Source organism: Babylonia areolata, chromosome 18, assembly GCF_041734735.1.
Source record: "Babylonia areolata isolate BAREFJ2019XMU chromosome 18, ASM4173473v1, whole genome shotgun sequence".
NCBI lineage: Eukaryota > Metazoa > Mollusca > Gastropoda > Neogastropoda > Buccinidae > Babylonia > Babylonia areolata.
In genome coordinates, this window is record NC_134893.1 from 36,795,083 (window position 1) to 36,815,082 (window position 20,000).

A 20,000-nucleotide genomic window follows, 5' to 3' on the forward strand; every position below is an offset into this window, starting at 1 on the left:
GAGAGCGATAGAGATAAATAGAGGAGACAGAAAGAGAGACAGACAGACAGACAGAGACAGAGAGAGATAGAGACAGAGAGACAGAGACAGACAACAGAGACGGAGAGACTGACAGACAGATATTCGGATACAGATAGATAAAGATATAATTAGAGCGAGCGAGCGAGCAAGCGAGAGCGAGAGAGAGAGAGAGAGAGAGAGAGAGAGAGAGAGAGAGACAGACAGAGAGGCAAAGGCAGACAGCGAGACAAACAGACAGAGAGACAGAGAGACGGACAGACAGACAGACAGACAGACGGGCAGAGCACAAGACAGAAACACCAACCAATAACCCCATCAACCAGCGTTAAACAGGATGAGCGAAGAACGTACATCAGTGCACACGGTAAAGTAAACTACTATACCTGCCCCCCTCCCACCACCATTAAATCTGACCGCTACAGTAAGCACCTACCATCAGCCACGCCACACTCATCATCATCATCATCATCATCAGCTGCAGCACCACCACTACCACCATCCTCCTCCTCCTCACCACCATCACCACCATTACCACCATCATCATCATCATCATCATCATCACCATCAAGATACGTTTCCAGCACATACAACTTTCACTTCGACAAACATAGGTTTCTGATGGCCCTGAGCAAAACTATGATGTATTTTGATCGTTGTGTATGTACAAGAACCGCTCCCTCCGCCCCCAACCCACACCCATTCCCCATTTCCCAGCGTAGTTTCTGGTGGTGTTGAACAACAGGAATCACACGTGAGCCATGAAGTCTTTTCCTCTTGTTTTATATCTGTCTTCGTCACACACACACACACACACACAAACAAAAAAACTGCACGCACAAATACACGCTATCATGCACGCGCGCCCGCACACACACACACACACACCCACACACACACACACACACACACACACACACACGCACGCTCACAGACACACATACAAAATACAAAATCCAGTTATTTTCACAGCACAGCACAGCACAGCACGGCACAGAACATTACACCGCACCACACCGCATCACTCCACACCACACAAGAAGTATTTTAACCAGGTCTTTCAAGTGAAACAAGTACCGAGCTAACCACCCATCATCCCGAAGAGGGACCGTTTTGGAGTTGGGGTAGGGGTGTGTGGGCCAGGGTGGTCTCGACAGCTATTTGAACGTAAGGGGTGTGTGGGCCAGGGTGGTCTCGACAGCTATTTGAACGTAAGGGGTGTGTGGGCCAGGGTGGTCTCGACAGCTATTTGAACGTAAGGGGTGTGTGGGCCAGGGTGGTCTCGACAGCTATTTGAACGTAAGGGGTGTGTGGGCCAGGGTGGTCTCGACAGCTATTTGAACGTAAGGGGTGTGTGGGCCAGGGTGGTCTCGACAGCTATTTGAACGTAAGGGGTGTGGGGGCCAGGGTGGTCTCGACAGCTATTTGAACGTAAGGGGTGTGTGGGCCAGGGTGGTCTCGACAGCTATTTGAACGTAAGGGGTGTGGGGGCCAGGGTGGTCTCGACAGCTATTTGAACGTAAGGGGTGTGTGGGCCAGGGTGATCTCGACAGCTATTTGAACGTAAGGGGTGTGGGGACCAGGGTGGTCTCGACAGCTATTTGAACGTAAGGGGTGTGGGGGCCAGGGTGGTCTCGACAGCTATTTGAACGTAAGGGGTGTGGGGGCCAGGGTGGTCTCGACAGCTATTTGAACGTAAGGGGTGTGTGGGCCAGGGTGGTCTCGACAGCTATTTGAACGTAAGGGGTGTGTGGGCCAGGGTGGTCTCGACAGCTATTTGAACGTAAGGGGTGTGGGGACCAGGGTGGTCTCGACAGCTATTTGAACGTAAGGGGTGTGGGGGCCAGGGTGGTCTCGACAGCTATTTGAACGTAAGGGGTGTGTGGGCCAGGGTGGTCTCGACAGCTATTTGAACGTAAGGGGGGTGGGGGCCAGGGTGGTCTCGACAGCTATTTGAACGTAAGGGGTGTGGGGGCCAGGGTGGTCTCGACAGATATTTGAACGTAAGGGGTGTGTGGCCAGGGTGGTCTCGACAGCTATTTGAACGTAAGGGGGGTGGGGGCCAGGGTGGTCTCGACAGCTATTTGAACGTAAGGGGGGTGGGGGCCAGGGTGGTCTCGACAGCTATTTGAACGTAAGGGGTGTGGGGGCCAGGGTGGTCTCGACAGCTATTTGAACGTAAGGGGGGTGGGGGCCAGGGTGGTCTCGACAGCTATTTGAACGTAAGGGGGGGTGGGGTGGGGGGGAATACAGGGCATCTGGGTGTTGCCAAATATATATATTTCTCTCTCTCTCTCTCTCTCTCTCTCTCTCTCTCTGTGTCTCTCTCTCTCTATATATATATATTTCTCTTCCGCAGCCCAGCTTTAGTTGACTGAGGGGGCGGACCCTGATCAAGCTGGTACTCTTTCTCCCGAGAGAGAGAACATGCAACACATTGACAAACAATCAATCATGTTGTTTTTGTTCTTGTCCTTGTTCTTCTTCAGATCGTTGTTAATGATGATGACGATGATGATGATGTTAATGTTGTTGTCGTCATCGTCGTCGTCGTCGTCGTTGTTGCTGTTGTTGCTCCTTATCGACTTCGTCTTCGTCGTGGTCGTGTAATTGTTGTTCTTTTTTTTTTTTCTTCTTCTAGTTTTCTTGAAATATGATTTATTGTTATTTTTCTTCTTGTTTTTGTTTTCATTCGTATTCTTTATCTTCTTCTTGTTCTGCTCCTATGGAATAGTGAGCTAAATCGTGTAAAAGCCGCCCACATTACTTTGTAATTCTTCTGGAGTTTGTAACCTGCGCTTGGTAAAGCTGGCCCAAATTATAGAGGATGACCACTTTCTCTGAACTCATTTTTTGTTGACATCTAACCGAACCGAACGCCGGGTCCCAAATTGCAAGTGTCGACATTTCCCCCTCCACCCCTCCCCATCCTCACCCTCTTCTGCTTCAGGTTCTTTCTTTTTTGACTCACTTGTGTAAACAAAGTGAGTCTATGTTTTAACCCGGTGTTCGGTTGCGTGTGTGTGTGTGTGTGTGTGTGTGTGTGTGTGTGTGTGTGTGTGTGTGTGTGTGTGGTAAACTTTAACATTGCCATTTTCTCTGCAAATACTTTGTTAGCTGACACCAAATTTGGCATAAAAATAGGAAAAATTCAGTTCCTTCCAGTCATCTTGGTTAAAACAATGTTGTACCTCTGGGATGGGCACACAAAAAAATTAAAAAGAAGCCAAATTATAAGCAAACTGAATTTACTGTTATATTTATATATTTTTTTAATTCTCTAAACTTGGCACTTTGATCTGATATTCGACACAACAACAAGAGCAGTCATTTTTATCATTTTTTTGTTCAAACAGGAACTTCTTTTGCTAAGCATGGAAGTTATATTTATTTTGCATGTCTTTGGTGCAGATAGTAAAGAAAGGAAATTAATCTGTAATTAATACTAGGTGGGTTAATTTGCTTTAAACTGATCTTTCTAATCTTAAACATTACATTTTGAAATTATACTCAATACATACAAAGCTTGTGTGTTTTACTCTCAGTGTACAGGGCTTTCACATCGTTCATTCGCCAAAGTGGTCTTTTTCGGAAAATACTAAAATCAATACTGCGAGTGGACTTTATAGATCTACTGGCTGAGCCCTGAAGGTCATGGGCAAAAATCAATTGCGTACACATATTTATACATATTCAATGCGTGTGCTCGCATGCTCGAAGGGCGACATTTTGTTTCAAGTAGTTGACCTGCCCGTTCGATCCAATATTCAATCGACAACACACGATAACATGTGATGGAAAATTGGAGAAGGAGACCGTAAATATTTATTCAGAGAAAGATTTGTGAACGCCTCATCACTTACTGGATTATGCCCCAAACTGCCATAAAAATATCCACAGAATCAGTCGGAATTCACAGTTAAAAATAATAAACCATGGGAGTTAATGCCCTTGAATTGATGAAATGTAAAAATTTCCAGTCTTGACTTTTCTCAAAATGAAGTCCTTTTCACTTCATACGACGTTTAGAAGTACTTGTGCTTGGCTCTACATGTTATTAGTTTAACAAAATACTCAGTTTTCATATCAACTTTAAAACTATAAAACTAGAATGAACATACAAGAGAAATTGAATTGACCATGTCAACCGGGTGTAACTAAACTTGTACATCTATCTAGATCCAGAGAAAACGGCTAAATGTTGCAGTATGATTGCGGCGATGGCCACGTCTCCTTTACCGCGGACTTAAAAAGAATTTTTAATTGCCCTTAAAGATTTTTTTTGAAAGCCCAAGATACACCAGAAGAATATGATTTAAACAGCGTTCTCACTGCGAATGCCGCAATCGATTTATCGCCCTTTAAAAAAAACATGTTTAAATATTATTTTTTTGAACGTCAGTTAAGGAGCCACGATAGTGTAATAGGTAACACAGTTTCTTCTCACCCGAACACGCGGGGTTCGAATCTGCTGTTAGGACTTTTTTTTTTCTTTTTCTTTTAACCCGAAGCTTTATAATAACAAATACAGAACACATTTTAACGAATAGATTTTTTTAAGTGTACCACAAGTGAGTCTTGAAGGCCTTGCCTCTCTTGTCTTGTTCTTCCTCTTCTTGTCTTAATCTTGTTCTAAGTATTATTTTTCTTCTGTTTCTGTTTACTTCTTGTTCTTGTTCTCGTTCTTCTTGTTCTTGGGTGTTGTTTTTTTTTCAATTTATTTTTTGTTTGTTTTTGTTGTTAATAACAAGGCTTCTTGTTCTTGTTCTTGTTCTTCTTCATTCGTGACTGGCAACACAGTTGACACTTTACTTCTTCTTCTTCGTTCGTGGGCTGCAACTCCCACGTTCACTCGCATGTACACGAGTGGGCTTTTACGTGTATGACCGTTTTTACCCCGCCGTGTAGGCAGCCATACTCCATTTTCGACCCTTTTCAATTATCATGAAGTGTGTGAGGAAAAGGTAGGGTGAGGGGGGTGGGGGGGTCACAATAGTTGGGTGACAGAAATTGGGCAACACACACACACACATGGATAAAGATGATGTTGGGTACGTGGGTGGGTGGCTGGTTGGGAGGTATGGGGGGTGGGTGTGGGGGAGACGTGAAATAAATAAAAAAGAAAAAGAAATGAAAAAGACGACAGAACATGCTGACAGCTTTCACAACAGCTGTATCAGGAACTAGTACTGGCAACAGAGTGATGAGGGAGGGGTGTGGGAAAGTGGGAGGGGTTGGGGAGGGGGGGCGGCGGCGGAGAAGTGGGAGGAGAGGAGGAACGAAGGGAGAGAGGGAAGGGGAATCTTGTGGAAGGTGTGTGTGTGTGTGGTGGGGGGGGGGGGGGGGGGGGGCACCACACTACTACACAGGCAATAGCAGCTGAAGTGACATTCAGGATGATGGCCAGGTTCCAGCCCCCCCCCTCCCCCCGCCCCCCTCACCCCTACACGCCTTCCTCCACACACCCACACACCCTCCTCTTCCCAACCCCAGGCTTCCCATCACCATTCTCAGTTTCTACCCCCACCCCACCCCCGCACCACACACACACACACACACACACACACACACACACACCCTCTCCTCTTACCAACGTAACACACAGCCACTGCTTCGTGCCACTTGCAGCCATTATTTTGGCCTCTGGAATGTGTAGATTGGATTTTACTACGATACACACCACCACCACCCCACCCCACCCTCCCCCATCACCACCTCCGGTGTGATTATATAGTGGTGGTTAGGATCAAATGTGTGTGTATAGAGAGAGAGAGAGAGAGAGAGAGTGACGGAGAGAGAGAGGGAGGACAGCACTCTTCTTTCTCCTCCTCCTCCTCCTCTTCCTCCTCCTCCTTCTCCTGCTCTTCTACTTCTGCTTCTGTGTTCTCTCCCCCTGTCTCAAAATAACTGCGTTGTGAGGTTGGGATGTGGGCCATGATTCTACACCTTCTGCTTCCCAACCATTAGTGTTGCTCGGAAGAGGATGTGTTAGGCCAGGATCTGTCTGTGTATGTGTATGTACGTGTACGTGTGTGTGTGTTAACAACAACAACCACCTCTTCTGACGTGTGTGTGTGTGTGTGTGTGTGTGTGTGTGTGTGTGATCCATCGCGTGTTGGTTGGCGGACGGCTGTGTAAAGTAATGAGCAAACGACCTCTTAGTTTGCGTGGTAATCCATCCTGTGTTGTGTTATTGAGCAAAAGACCTCTTTGGGTGATACCAATCTTGTGTTTCTGTGCAAAAGACCTTTTTTTTGGTGACATCCTTCTTGTGTTGTGTTATTGAGCAAACGGCCTCACTAGGTGAATTCCATTCTGTAATGTGTCGTTGAGCAAAAAAGACCTATTCGAGTGATACCCATCCTGTGTTTTCAGTTGTAAATGAGCTAAAGATATCCGTGCGTGATTATCTACCTTCTGTTGTGTGTTGTCGGGCTAAAGTCCACTGACTGAAAACATCATGTGCAGTGTGCTAATGAGCGAAAGACCTGATGGTTGTTTATCCAATCTGTGTCGTGTTATACTTGAGCAAGATATGCATCCTGTGCGTTGTGTTGCTGAGCTACAGAACTCTTCTCGCGTGTGACATCTATTCAGTGTTCTCTGGCATGTGTGTTGAGAAAAAAACGCATCTTCTTTTTGTGCTACAACCGACCAGTTGTAGGTGTGTGTGTGTCAGTGTGTGTGTGTGTGTGTGTGTGTGTGTGTGTGTGTGTGTGTGTGTGTGTGTGTGTGTGTGTGTGTGTGTGTGTGTGTGTGTGTGTGTGTGTGAGAGAGAGAGAGAGAGAGAGAGAGAGAGAGATTCGTCACTGAACACCCATCGACCGTCTACTATTTTGATTTGATTTTTTTTTCTGGTATTCCACAATGACACTGCCGGCCACATGTCTCTCAAATACTATACCACCACTTCTAGTACTACTACTACCGCTGATAATTATCACACACACACACACACACACACACACACACACACACACACACACACACACACACACACACACACACACAGATAGATAGATAGATAGATAGATAGATATAGAGATAGATAGATAGATGGGCTATGTCGTGTGTTGTAGGCGGTGGTGCCAGCAAAGCTGATGTTGGGAGTATAGTCTCAAGAGATAATTATGTCGTCGAAGTCTGTGACATAATTTTATGAAGATGTTGTGGCGTGACTAAGTTTTTTTTGCTGGTGGTGGTTTTATTGTTGTTGTTGTTGTTGTTATGAGGAAGACTCGGAACACAATCTGGATGTACGACGTGTAGGTTCCTTCAGCCAAGCTGCCAAACTCTCAGGGAATTTGCTGTGTTGCTGCTGCTGGTGGATGTGAGTTGTTGTCCATTGCGATGTGGTTGTTCAAGAGGCTAAGGTGGACTGACTGCATCTGTATCAATCGTCGTCATCGTCGTCGTCAGTCGTACCAACCGTTGGTGGTGTAAGTAGTGGTTGTTATGCAGTTGTATGATAGATGGATCGTCGTCGTTGTCATCATCATCATGATCGTCACCATCGTCTTCGTCATCGATATCGTCATCATCATCACCACCACCACCAGCACCATCTTCTTCTTCTTCTACTACTTCTTCTTCAGTGTCGTCATCACCACCATCAGTTCTACATTGGTGTAGTCGTGGTTGTTGTGTGGTTTGTGTCACTGAGACAGCTCATCATCGTCGTCAGCATCATCATCATCATCATCGTCATAGATCATTGCCATTATCTTCATCATTATGATCATCGCCATCGTCGTCATCCATCATCATCTTCAGTGCAACATTTGTGTGAGTTAGCAGTGGTTGTGATGTGATGTGGTATGTGTCGGGCGGCTTTTCATTCGTCAACAGCATCATCAGTCTTAACGTCGGTAGTGTTAGTCGCGTTTGTTATTCGTATTTGTATCTGTATTTCTTTTTTATCACAACAGATTTCTCTGTGTGAATTTCGGGCTGCTCTCCCCAGGCGCTACAGCGCCACCCATTAAAAATTTTTTTCCTGCGTGCAGTTTTATTTCTTTTTCCAATCGAAGTGGATTTTTCTACAGAATTTTGCCAGGAACAGCCCTTGTTGCCGTGGGTTCTTTTACGTGCGCTAAGTGCATGCTGCACACGGGACCTCGATTTATCGTCTCATCCGAATGTCTGGCGCCCAGACCACCACTCAAGGTCTAGTGGAGGGGGAGAAAATATCGGCAACTGAGCCGCGATTCGAACCAGCGCGCTCAGATTCTCTCGCTTCCTAGGCGGAAGCGTTACCTCTAGGACATCACTCACTGTGGTTGCATGTAAGATATATCATCACCATCATCATCATCATCATCATCATCACCACCACCGTCATCATCATCATTACCACCACCACCATCATCATCATCATTATCATCACCACCACTTTCACCATCATCATCACGACCACCATCATTATCATCACCGTCACCATCACCATCATTATCATCATCGTCACCATCACCATCATTATCATCACCGTCACCATCACCATCATTGTCATCATCATCATCAACATCATCACCATCACCGTCATCATCACCACCATCACCATCGTCACCGTCCTCATCATCGTCATCGCCTCCTTTAATTCTCCAACATCCTCTAACGATGCACACAACAGCACGTTCTGAAATGTAACACGTGTCAAGCAGATCCTTTTTAAACCCCTTCCTCTTCCACACACGTGTCAACGGTGTGTTTGTTATGAGTTCAGTTCAGTTCAGTCCAGTTACTCAAGGAGGCTAGGCGTCACTGCTTTCGAACAAATCCATATACGCTGCGCCACATCTGCTAAGCAGATGCCTGACCACGCAGCGTGACCGGGGTCAACGCGTTATGTCAGTCAGGCCTTGGGGGGGAAATGAAATAAAATGAAGTAAAAATAGGATACATAATAAAATGAATGGATAAGTCATGAAATTAACGAATAAATAAATAAAATGAATAAATAAATAACAGAAAAAACCCAACAACAAATAGTTTTAATAAACCAAATAAAAAGAAAGAGAAACAAAATCAGAAATAAGAACAGAGTGAAATGAAAATATACAAAAATAAAAGAAAATATAGAAAAACAAGAGAGGCAAGGCCTTCAAGACTCACTTGTGATACACTTAAAAAAAAAAAATCCAAGCTTTTTATGTACTGAGTATAATTTCAAAATGTAATGTTTAAGATGAGAAAGATAAGTTTAAAGCAAATTAAGTCCTCTAGCATTAATTACAGAGTAATTTCCCTTTTTTACCATCTGCACCAAAACGTTTACAAAATAAATAAAACTTCCATGCTTAGCAAAAGAAGTTCCTGTTTGAACAAGAAATGATAATAATGACTGCTCTTGTTGTTGTGTCAGAATATCAGATCAAAGTGCCAAGTTTAGAGAATACAAAAAATATAAATATAACAGTAAATGCAGTTTGCATATAATTAGGCTTCATTTTTTGTGTGTGTGCCCATCCCAGAGGTGCAATATTGTTTTAAACAAGATGACTGGAAAGAACTGAATTTTTCCTATTTTTATGCCTAATTTGGTGTCAACTGACAAAGTATTTGCAGAGAAAATGTCAGTGTTAAAGTTTACCACGGACACACAGACACACACACACACACACAGACAACCGAACACCGGGTTAAAACATAGACTCACTTTGCTTACACAAGTGAGTCAAAAAGAGAGAAATGACTGATCATAACAATAATGATGCTATTAATGAACAAATATAGAAATAAATTGTTATGAGGTATAGGTCGTTGTGACAATGTGACAGCACAGCCCACATCATACAGCGGCACTGTGAGGGATGGTAGTGCAGCAGAAAGTGTGTGGGGGCAGACCTGTTTACTGCTGTCATTAACCTGCCTGAAATCATTCACAGTCGAGCCCGTGAAGTGGCTGACATGTGATAATGTGTCATCGTCATCATCATCATCATCATCATCATCCTCAGCAGCATCATCATAGCAGCAGCATCACCATCACCACCACCATTATCGTCATCATCATCTTCTTCTTCGTAGCCAGAATTATGATCATCATCATCTTCATCATCACCATAAGTAGGAACAGCAGCAGCAACAGCAGGATTGTACGTTTCATGATGGAATTATATGTACTGAGCGTGTTTTGAGTTGTACTGTGTGTGGCACCCCCTCCACCCCCCCCTAAACACACACACACACACACACACACACACACTCTCACACACATACACACACACATACACACACACACACACACACACACACACACACACAAACCACACAAAAAAAAAACCACGAGGGAGAGGATGCCAGATCAGTGAACGCCGTGCCACCCCCCCCCCCCCCCCCCCCCCCCCCCCCCCACACACACACTGTCTATTTGCTTGTTCTGTCAACGAGCCAGTGGAACACTGTTTGCGAGGCAGTATCATTTCGCTGTATTGTCAACATCCCCACCGCGTTCCCATGACGGTAATACATGTTGTTTATAACCCGCAGGGGCCGAGATGTTAAAAACAACAACAAAACACACACACACACACACACACACACACACACACACACACACACACACACACACACACACACACACACACACACACACACACACACACACACACACACACACACACACAACCCCCCCCAAAAAAAACCCGCATTGTTCAGAGCTCAGTCAGACGCCGGGGAATCTTGAACAGTCTGAAAAATCTTTATTGGCCAGTGAGCTGTGTGATGGCAATGGGGACATTCGTACTGATAAGGGTGCACGTGGACAATGCCTCCTGTCTGGTCTGTGCCAGATTCTGGTTCCCACTGAACAGATCTGATTGAATGGGGGTAGGGGTGTGTGGGGGTGGGGTGTATGCTACCATTGATGTTCAAACCGCCTTTGGAGAGGGAGCGGGATCATGCACCTGGAACCCTCGTCAAGCAAACGACATACTGGGTGGGGCCAGCCTTACAATGCTTCTGCATGTGGTCCAGTTTGCCGCAGAGCCGACCAGGAAAAAGATATTCTGTTGTCGAGTCAGCAAAGTGTCCACGGGTCCCAGGAATGAACGTTGTTAATAAGACACATACACATTCAGAAAGTTTGTTGGTTTTTTTTTAGAAAAAAAGGGGCCAGAGGTCCCAAAGCCTTGCACAGCCATCGGGGTGGTGAATCCATATCCACGGTGTCTAGGGCTCGGTATGGGAAGGTGGGACCCAGTCCTCTCCTTCCGCTGTGTTCAACCAGTAAAGGATTTACAATTTGAATTATAATTTGGTGTCATAATACTGTACCATGTCAAACTGATGCAAACAAGGCCTATCTGTTTGCTCTGCTTGACCAAATTTCGCGCGGCTAACAGTGAAAAGACGCCCGGTCCTGCCCGGTCCGCTCTTAGCCAATCAAACGCCTCTAAAGGCTATAAGACCTGAATCATTCCTTTGGCCAAGGCTATAATCAAAACTCATACTTCTAATGTTTAACGCAAACCCAGGGTAGGCTCTCAAGGCCTGACGAGCGCAGTCAATTCATGTGAAGATCAGGCATCTGGTCTTTAATTTTTTGTTTATTTTTTTGCAGCAGATTTTGTGTTGAATCAATGATCTGTCCGTGCCTCTTGACACCTCTTGAAGTTGGAACTGAAACTAATCGAACTGAAACCACTATTCAATGAGTAATAATCACTCACGACGCGAACTGTGACGTCAAAGATCGACCACTTACAAACTCACACTTCGATGCGGTCATTTGTCTCGGTCAAACAAACTGTAAGGCTATTTTATTTTATTTATCTTTATTTTTTTTTTTTACTGACTGACACATGCTACTTTGAAGCGATCGTTGCAAACACATGATATACTTTTCGAAATTGCACGTACACAGTATAATTAGGTTAAAACAGAAATTGCAAGAACTTTTGACTGCAAGTGTAACAAAAATGGTTGCGCATGCCTAAAGGTTGTATGAATCAAGTTGTCAGTCAACTTGACATTTTCGGTATTCGCCGAGACGACTGTGCTTGGTCCCCCAAGCTCGACACAAAATATCAGATAAACATACTATCTCAGCTTCTTCGCCCTTCAGTATGATGTAAACTGGAATGCTGATGTGACGGCCTCTCACTGGACAGAGCCCAACATCCGAGTGGTTAAAGAGCTGCACTTTCAATCTGAGACTCCCGGGTTCCAATCCCGATCACGGCCGCGCCTGGTGGGTAAAGGGTGGGGATTTTCCCCGATCTCCCAGGTCAACACATGTGCTGACATGCTAGTGCCTGAACTCCCACCCCACACTCCTTCGTGTGTATACGCATGCATAAGATCAAATACGCACGTTAAAGATCCCGTAATCCATGTCAGCGTTTGGTGGGTTGTGGAAACAGAAGCATAGCCAGCATGCACCCCAGCACCCTCTCCCCCCTAAAACGGAGTATGGCTGCCTACATGGCGGGGGCAAAAACGGTCATACACGTAAACGCCCACTCGTGCATACGAGTGAACGCGGGAGTCGGAGCCCACGAACGGGGGGAAAAAAAGAAAAAGAAAAAAGAGAGAGATTCTGCGTGAAGCTGACATATCCTGATCAAACGCTCTGCTTCCTGCTGAGATGTAAGCGGTGGCTGCAGTATCACGGCAGCCTATAATCAGAACAGTGTATGATAGCCAGTCGTGTCCGACTATGACTATCAGAACAACAGAGGAGACAACTGCTGTCCCAAGTACCTGGATTAGAATTTGATTATAGTGGAGAGTATCTTGCCCAAGTTACATCCCCACTCTCTCAGCCCAAGGCTGCAGCACTGACAGCCGGTGCAGTCTTGCCTCCTAGTTTTGAGAGTCATGGTCCTTCACAAAAGATGAACTGTAAACGACTTCCCATTGTGACGGAGAAACCATTGATCAGACAGCTCTCACTTCGCTGTTGGCGCAAATGTAAGCTAATGTCAATGGAGTGATGGCCTAGAGGTTACGCGTCCGCCTATGAAGCGAGAGAATCTGAGCGCGCTGGTTCGAATCACGGCTCAGCCGCCGATATTTTCTTCCCCTCCACTAGACCTTGAGTGGTGGTCTTGACGCTAGTCATTCGGATGAGATGATAAACCGAGGTCCCGTGTGCAGCATGCACTTAGCGCACGTAAAAGAACACACGGCAACAAAAGGGTTGTTCCTGGCAAAATTCTGTAGAAAAATCCACTTCGATAGGAAAAACAAATAAAGCTGCATGCAGGAGAAAAAAGAAAGAAAAAAAAGGGTGGCGCTGTAGTATAGCGACGCGCTCTCCCTGGGGAGAGCAGCCCGAATTTCACACAGAGAAATCTGTTGTGATAAAAAGAAATACAAATACAAATACAAATTATAAGCTGAGCGTCGGACCAAATCAGAAAAAAAAGAACGACAATGTAAAGGGAGAAGGAGGCAGAAAAAAAAAAAAAAAAATCCGGCGAAGGAATAAGATGCCAACCGACTTCTCTGACAGGTGATTTGCCAGAGAGAGGTGGCGGCTGACATTGGTGCTATCTGTTGTTGCTGCTGGTGCTGCTGCTGCTGGCTTTAGACTTCCCTCCCTACCACCATCTACCCGTTTTAGACCGGGCTGTCTGGTTTTTTGTTTCTTGTTTTATCTTTCACCGTGGTGTGGTTTCCACTTTATTTTCCTCTTTAAAAAAAAAAAAAAAAAATTCTTATTTTCTTATCTATCTGCTTCCTGCTATAACTTTTTGAAGTCCGGAGTGGTTGCTGACAGGTGGTGGTCAAGCTCATCTTCTGTGTGGATCTGTGTTTGCTGTGTGTGTGTGTGTGTGTGTGTGTGTGTGTGTGTGTGTGTGTGTGTAACTATGTATGAATGTGTATATATGTGCGTGCGTGCGTGCGTGCGTGCGTGCGTGCGTGTGTGTGTGTGTGTGTGTGTGTGTGTGTGTGTGTGTGTGGTGTTTTGTGTTGTGTTGTGTTGTGGTGTGTGTGTGTGTGTGTGTGTGTGTGTGTGTGTGTGTGTGTGTGTGTGTGTGTGTGTGTGTGTGTGCCACTCTCTGTATGTGTGTGAAACTGATCGTTTTGGGGAAAAAAGGAATGCATGCTTGGACTGGATGGTTACACTGTTGTCCTGTGCTACGATGACCAACACACCTTTCTTTTCTTAACCATGACCAACACACCTTTCTTTTCTTAACCATGACCAACACACCTTTCTTTTCTTAACCATGACCAACACACCTTTCTTTTCTTAACCATCTGTCCTTGATCCCTGCAGTCAACTGTCAGTTGAAGCTAGCTGCCTCACCCGTTTCTCTCCCCCCCCCCCCCTCTCTGTCTCTGTATCTCTGTCTGCCTGTCTGTTTACCTGTCTCTCTCTGTCTCTGCCTCTCTCTCTGTGCCTCTGCCCCCCCCTCTCTCTGTCTGTCTCTCTCTGTGTCTCTGTAACTCTGTTTACCTGTCTCTCTCTGTCTCTGCCTCTCTCTCGTGTGCCTCTGCCCCCCCTCTCTCTGTGTCTCTCTGTGTCTCTGTAACTCTGTTTGCCTTTGTCTGTCTCGGCCTGTCTGTCTCTGCCTCTCTCTCTGTGCCTCTGCCCCCCCTCTCTCTCTGTCTCTGTCTGTAACTCTGTTCACCTGTCTCTCTCTGTCTCTGCCTCTCTCTCTGTGTGTCTCCCCCCCCTCTCTCTCTGTCTGTCTCTCTCTCTGTGTCTCTGTAACTCTGTCTGTTTGCCTTTCTTTCTCTGTCTCGGCCTCTCTGTCTCGGCCTCTCTCTCTCTCTTTCTTTCCGTCCCACTGTCTGTCCCTCTTTCTGCCTCTCTTTGTTTGCTTCTCTTTCCACCCTTTGTCTGTCTTTCTCTTTCCACCCCCCAGGAGAGCATAGCAAGCAAACATAAATCAGCAATATATCTAAGAGCAGCAGCAGTAGCAATACCTGGTAATATCCACAACAGTGCCAACAGGCCTCTCCAGCAACAAAATAATATGAACATTAATACAACAACAATAACGGTATGGACACACACACAGAGAGAGAGACAGAGAGAGAGACAGAGACAGAGAGAGAGAGAGACAGAGAGAGAGACAGAGAGAGAGAGAGAGACAGAGAGAGAGACAGAGACAGAGAGAGAGAGAGAGACAGAGACAGAGAGAGAGAGAGAGAGAGAGAGAGAGAGAAGAGAAACCATCAACATTCTAAATGATGTGGATGACGTAAATATGGCGCTGATGACCTTTCAGACTTCAAACACAAAAGATTAACTCCACCCCAATTTGACAAAAAGTACGTCATTTCCTGCTGTGTGCTCTTTTGGAATGTAACCTAAAGGGTATTCACAAATCCACAATAATGTGTGAAGCTTTCTGTGTTGTTGAGGGGGGTGGGGAGGTCGTCTGTAGCCTTCAGTTCGGTTAAATGGCCAACTAAATGACACAGGACAATTGCTTTTTCTCTGAGCCCATTGTCGTACGTATACACAAACCTCCATGGACCCCAAAATAACAAGATGTATCCACCCCCCTCCTTGCCCCCCATCTCCCCCCACCCCCTGACTTTATATTCTTTTCTTCTTCTTTATTGTTTTGTTCGTTGACCTTTCGTTCGTTCGTTCGTTCGTTCGTTCTTCTTCTCTGAGATAGATAGATAGATAGATAGATAGATAGAGAGAGAGAGAGAGAGAGAGAGAGAGAGAGACAGACAGACAGACAGACAGACAGACAGACAGAGAGAGAGAGATATGATGTTGATGATGACAATGATGATGATGATGATGATGATGATGAGAGAGAGAGAGAGACTCAAGACAAGCCAGCTCTCACTGACATACAACTAATCACCGTACCACAACCACCACCACCAGTAGTGTAGTGGTAGCTTTCCCCCGGTGTTTAGTTGTGGAAGCGTTGTGGAAACACGCCTTCATGCCGTTTCTGACCCCATACCTGTATGTACATCCAGCAGACGTCAGGTCTTGCTCTTCGCATGACCCCGCCCCCCCCACCCAACACCCTCATCCCCTACCCCCACGCCCCATGCCGCCTCGCTCACCCCACCCCCTCCCTCTTCTCCCATCCACCCCCACTGCTTTTCTCTCTCTCGCACTCCTCCTCCTCCTCCTCATGCTCATCTTCTGTACTACCTGAGTTTCTATTTTGGGATGTAGCTGACTCAGAGAATTCCGTGTAGCCGCTGGCATTCTCTCTCTCTCTCTCTCTCTCTCTCTCTCTCTCTCTCAAGCACGCATACATGCACGCACTCACATAGACACTCTTACAGGGGAGCAAACTGGAAGTTTTAGCTCACTTGCTAGTGGCTTGTACAGGTGATGCCATTGATCCCTTTAACACGACTGGTCGTTTTTTTTTTCTTCTTCTTTTTCTTCTTCAGTGTATAGCTGGTTTCTTCTACGTTAGGAGAGTGAGCGAAAAGTCATCTACTCCCACCCACCCACCCCTCGCCCCTTCTCCCACCCACCCCTCCAACGCCCACCCTGTCCTTTCCTTCCCCACTCAGGGGAAGGAAATGTGCAAAACATATTTTGCCATCGCCACACCCTCCCCCCCGCCCCCGCCACCCCTCCTCTGCAATTAGTGAAACCTTTTTCTGCTCCTACTCTTCGTGCGGGTTTGTTGGATTTCTTTTCGTTCCCCTTCTCCCTCCCACGTCCCCAACAAAACTGTTTATTAGTGTGTCTCAAGTTGGTAGTGAAGGTGTTTTTCTTGTTGTTGTTTTTCGTTTTGCGTTCCAAGCTGTTTCATCAAGTGCGAGTTTTAAAATTTCATTTTATAGTCAGTTATATGCTTTCATATCTATCTATCTATATGTAAGTCACTATGTTATAGTGAGTTGTGTCCGATTATGACGATCAGAACAGCAGTGGAGGTAACTTCTATCTGGGCTAGAATTTGATCCGCGAATCTTTCGGCTCGCCCTTTCATAAGGCAGAACTCCCGATTAAATTTCACCTTCCACGAAAGTCTCGTTTAATCAGTCAATTGTAGTGGAGAGTGTCTTGCCCAAGTTACATCCTCACTCTCTCGGCCAAGAGGGTTTTAGTTCAGTCGGCAACGAGAATGAGTCAGTGCAATTTTGCCTCCGAGGTCCTTCACAAAAAGACTAAGCTGTAAATGATTTCCCTTTGCAATGGAGAAACCATTGATCATACAGCTCTCACTTCGCTGTTGGCCCAGCTGTAAACTTTTGTCTATCTCTGATATAAGCCGAGTAAGCAGAGAGAGAGAGAGAGAGAGAGAGAGAGAGAGAGAGAGAGAGAGAGAGTTGTGTGTGTGTCTGGTGATGTAAAATATGAAAGTTGAATGATTACATGTGTTCCCTACTTAATTCTTCATGCAGTTGAACAGATTCTTACCTGCTTGGAACTGGGTACACAGACCATTGGCAAAAAAAAAAAAAAAAAATTCTTCTACCCCCAAAATGACGAGACGGTCTTCAGTAAGGCCAGAAAGAAGAGCTGCAGCCCTATAGAGAGACACTGACATTCTAAGATCGGCATGATGATATGATGGAAAAGGAGGGGTGTGGGGTGGGGTGTGTGTGTGTGTGTGTGTGTGTGTGTGTGTGTGTGTGGAGTGGTAGGGGGAAGAGGGAGGGAGAAAGGGGGGCGATGGGAGGTCAGCCTGACCTACCTTACCACGTGCCCCGTCGACATAAATTGATCACATCGGAAGGAACGTCCGTGCCCCGTCTCCTCTTCTGCGCGACAGGCGTGATGTTGATGGTGATGATGATGATGATGATGATGATGATGGAGAGATGGATCATGACAGATGGTGATCTCTCTCTGGGCTGGGCTGGGCAGGGCAGTCGGACTTGAAAGTACCTTCGGCGATGCGATACCGCACGCACGTGCCGGGCGTGTGCATGTGAACGCGCACATAACTTTACTGATGCGCCCTGTTGCTGCTACCAGAGAGTGTACAGACACCTTGCTGCCACTGGAGATGCCCTGAGTTGAATCAGTATCAGTCTATCGATTTATCTATCGAAAAGATGCCAACAGAGCGCATATGGGTGTGAGCGCGCGCGCTGCTCGTGTGGGAGTAGCGAGACGGGGTTTAGTGAGGCGGGCGGGGCACACACACACACACACACACACACACACACACACACACACACACACACACACACACAGAGTTTGGGGCAACACACACACACACACACACACACACACACAGAGCGAGCTATCAAGCAATGTCTGGAATGCAACGACCAGATGCTGACTATGGACTCGCTTCGCTGTGTATATAATACAAACCGGCGTCGAAGGGAAGAGCAGGAGAACTCCTCTCAATCTCCCCCCCCCCTCTTACTTTATCCATCCCGGACAGATTTTAGAAAATAAAAGTTCTATTTATACTATTGGGTCACGTGTGTATTTGCACACAGCCTAAGTCTGTGTTACAAAACAGTGTTTCGCTTGTGTGTGTGTGTGTGTGTGTGTGTGTGTGTGTGTGTGTGTGTGTGCTGGGGGGGGGGGGTGGGGGTGGGGATGTCTGTGTGCCTGTGTCTGTTTGTCCGTTGTAAACTTTTACAAATTAGTTTTCTCTGGAAATACTTTGTCTTTCAACACCAAATCTGGCTTCAAAATGGGGGAATAAAGAAAGCCCAGCTCTTTCAAGACATTCTGATTATAATGAACAAAAAATACATATTGCAAATATACATGCATATATATATATATATATATATATATATATAGAGAGAGAGAGAGAGAGAGAGAGAGAGAGAGAGAGAGAAGCCGGAACGTGTTTCTGAGTCAGGATACTCTTAGAATTTTCTTTCTTATTCACAAAACCTAGCGCTTTTATCTGATGTACAAATATACTGATTAATATGAGTCAATTTACTATTTCAGTTCAAAACGGAAAATATACCCACTTCTGTCTTGTGTGAGAAGTTACATCGTTGCACTGATACATCTGCGGCGAGGAGCTAAATTCTACCAAGAATAGGAAATCAATATGAATGTACTGTGGGGAATATATATATATATATATCTTAATCATTATCATTTCTTCAAATGACAGGAAAAAAAAGAAAAAAAAGGGGGGTGTTTTGAAATGTTGCTTGAAAAGAAGAAACGTCCGTCTTCTTCTGCTGTTTCTGCTGCTGCTGCTCCTCCTCCCCCCCTCTTCCTCCTCCCCCCTCCTCCTCCTCCTCCTTCCCTTCCTCCTTTAACTTTGTGAAGACTCACTGGAACCCCACACAAAATTGGTCGATAGATTCTCCCAGGTCTGTCGGTTCTTTGTCAAACAAAGCATGTGTCTTTGGGAGAGGAGGGGGAGTCTGATTGATCAATATTATGAAAGTGATGTACCGGGCTACTTTCAACTCCCGTAGGCCATTTTCAGTACCTTGCCAGAGATGGCCCTGAAATACATTATTGTTCGTTCGTAATGGGCGTGCACACCTGAAAGGATAACGTCAACTTAGCATCTGAATGTCTGTGCATTCTTTTCTTTCCTTTTCTTTGAATTGAATGATTAGAAGCATGCTTGTTCATTCATACATACTCATAGGCTTGTCTGTGCAAGCGAGGGTATGTAAAATAACTATGTGTGTTGTGTTGTGTGTGTGTGTGTGTGTGTGTGTGTGTGTGTGTGTGTGTGTGTGTGTGTGTGTGTGTGTGTGTGTGTGTGTGTGTGTGTGTGTTTTCGCTCGCTCGTGGCATAATTGCTCTCGCGTTTCAACTCCCAAACGAGGCGGCACAAATTCCTAACATACTAACTTATTTACATTAATTGGCACACCGGTTCTGCCCCTCTCCACCCACCCACCCCCCTCACGCACCTGCCCCCGCGGCGCCTCCCTCCTCTCCCCCTTCCGCCCCTCATCATCATCATCATTTACCCCTTTCCACAAGACTTCTCTTCTCCCCCACCCCACCCCTCTTACCAACTTCTCTTCTTCACGATGAAGGCTGGCGAAAGTTCAGCGATGCGTGATCCCACACACACACACGCACACACACACACACACACGCACATACACCCCCCCACACACACACACCCACACAC

General features: G+C 45.8%; 1 protein-coding gene across 4 annotated transcripts in view; it reads left to right on the plus strand.

Moving 5' to 3' along the window:
- LOC143292725 (uncharacterized) overlaps window positions 1–20,000 on the plus strand; it is a 219,979-nt gene that overhangs the window by 22,071 nt on the left and 177,908 nt on the right. The window contains exon 1 of one of the 4 annotated variants that reach the window (XM_076603248.1): window positions 7,300–7,457. The exons of the other annotated variants lie outside the window; for them this stretch is intronic. The gene's annotated coding sequence lies outside the window, so the exon portion shown is untranslated. Of the gene's footprint in view, window positions 1–7,299; window positions 7,458–20,000 lie in introns of those variants that run through there. 4 annotated transcript variants of the gene reach the window in all.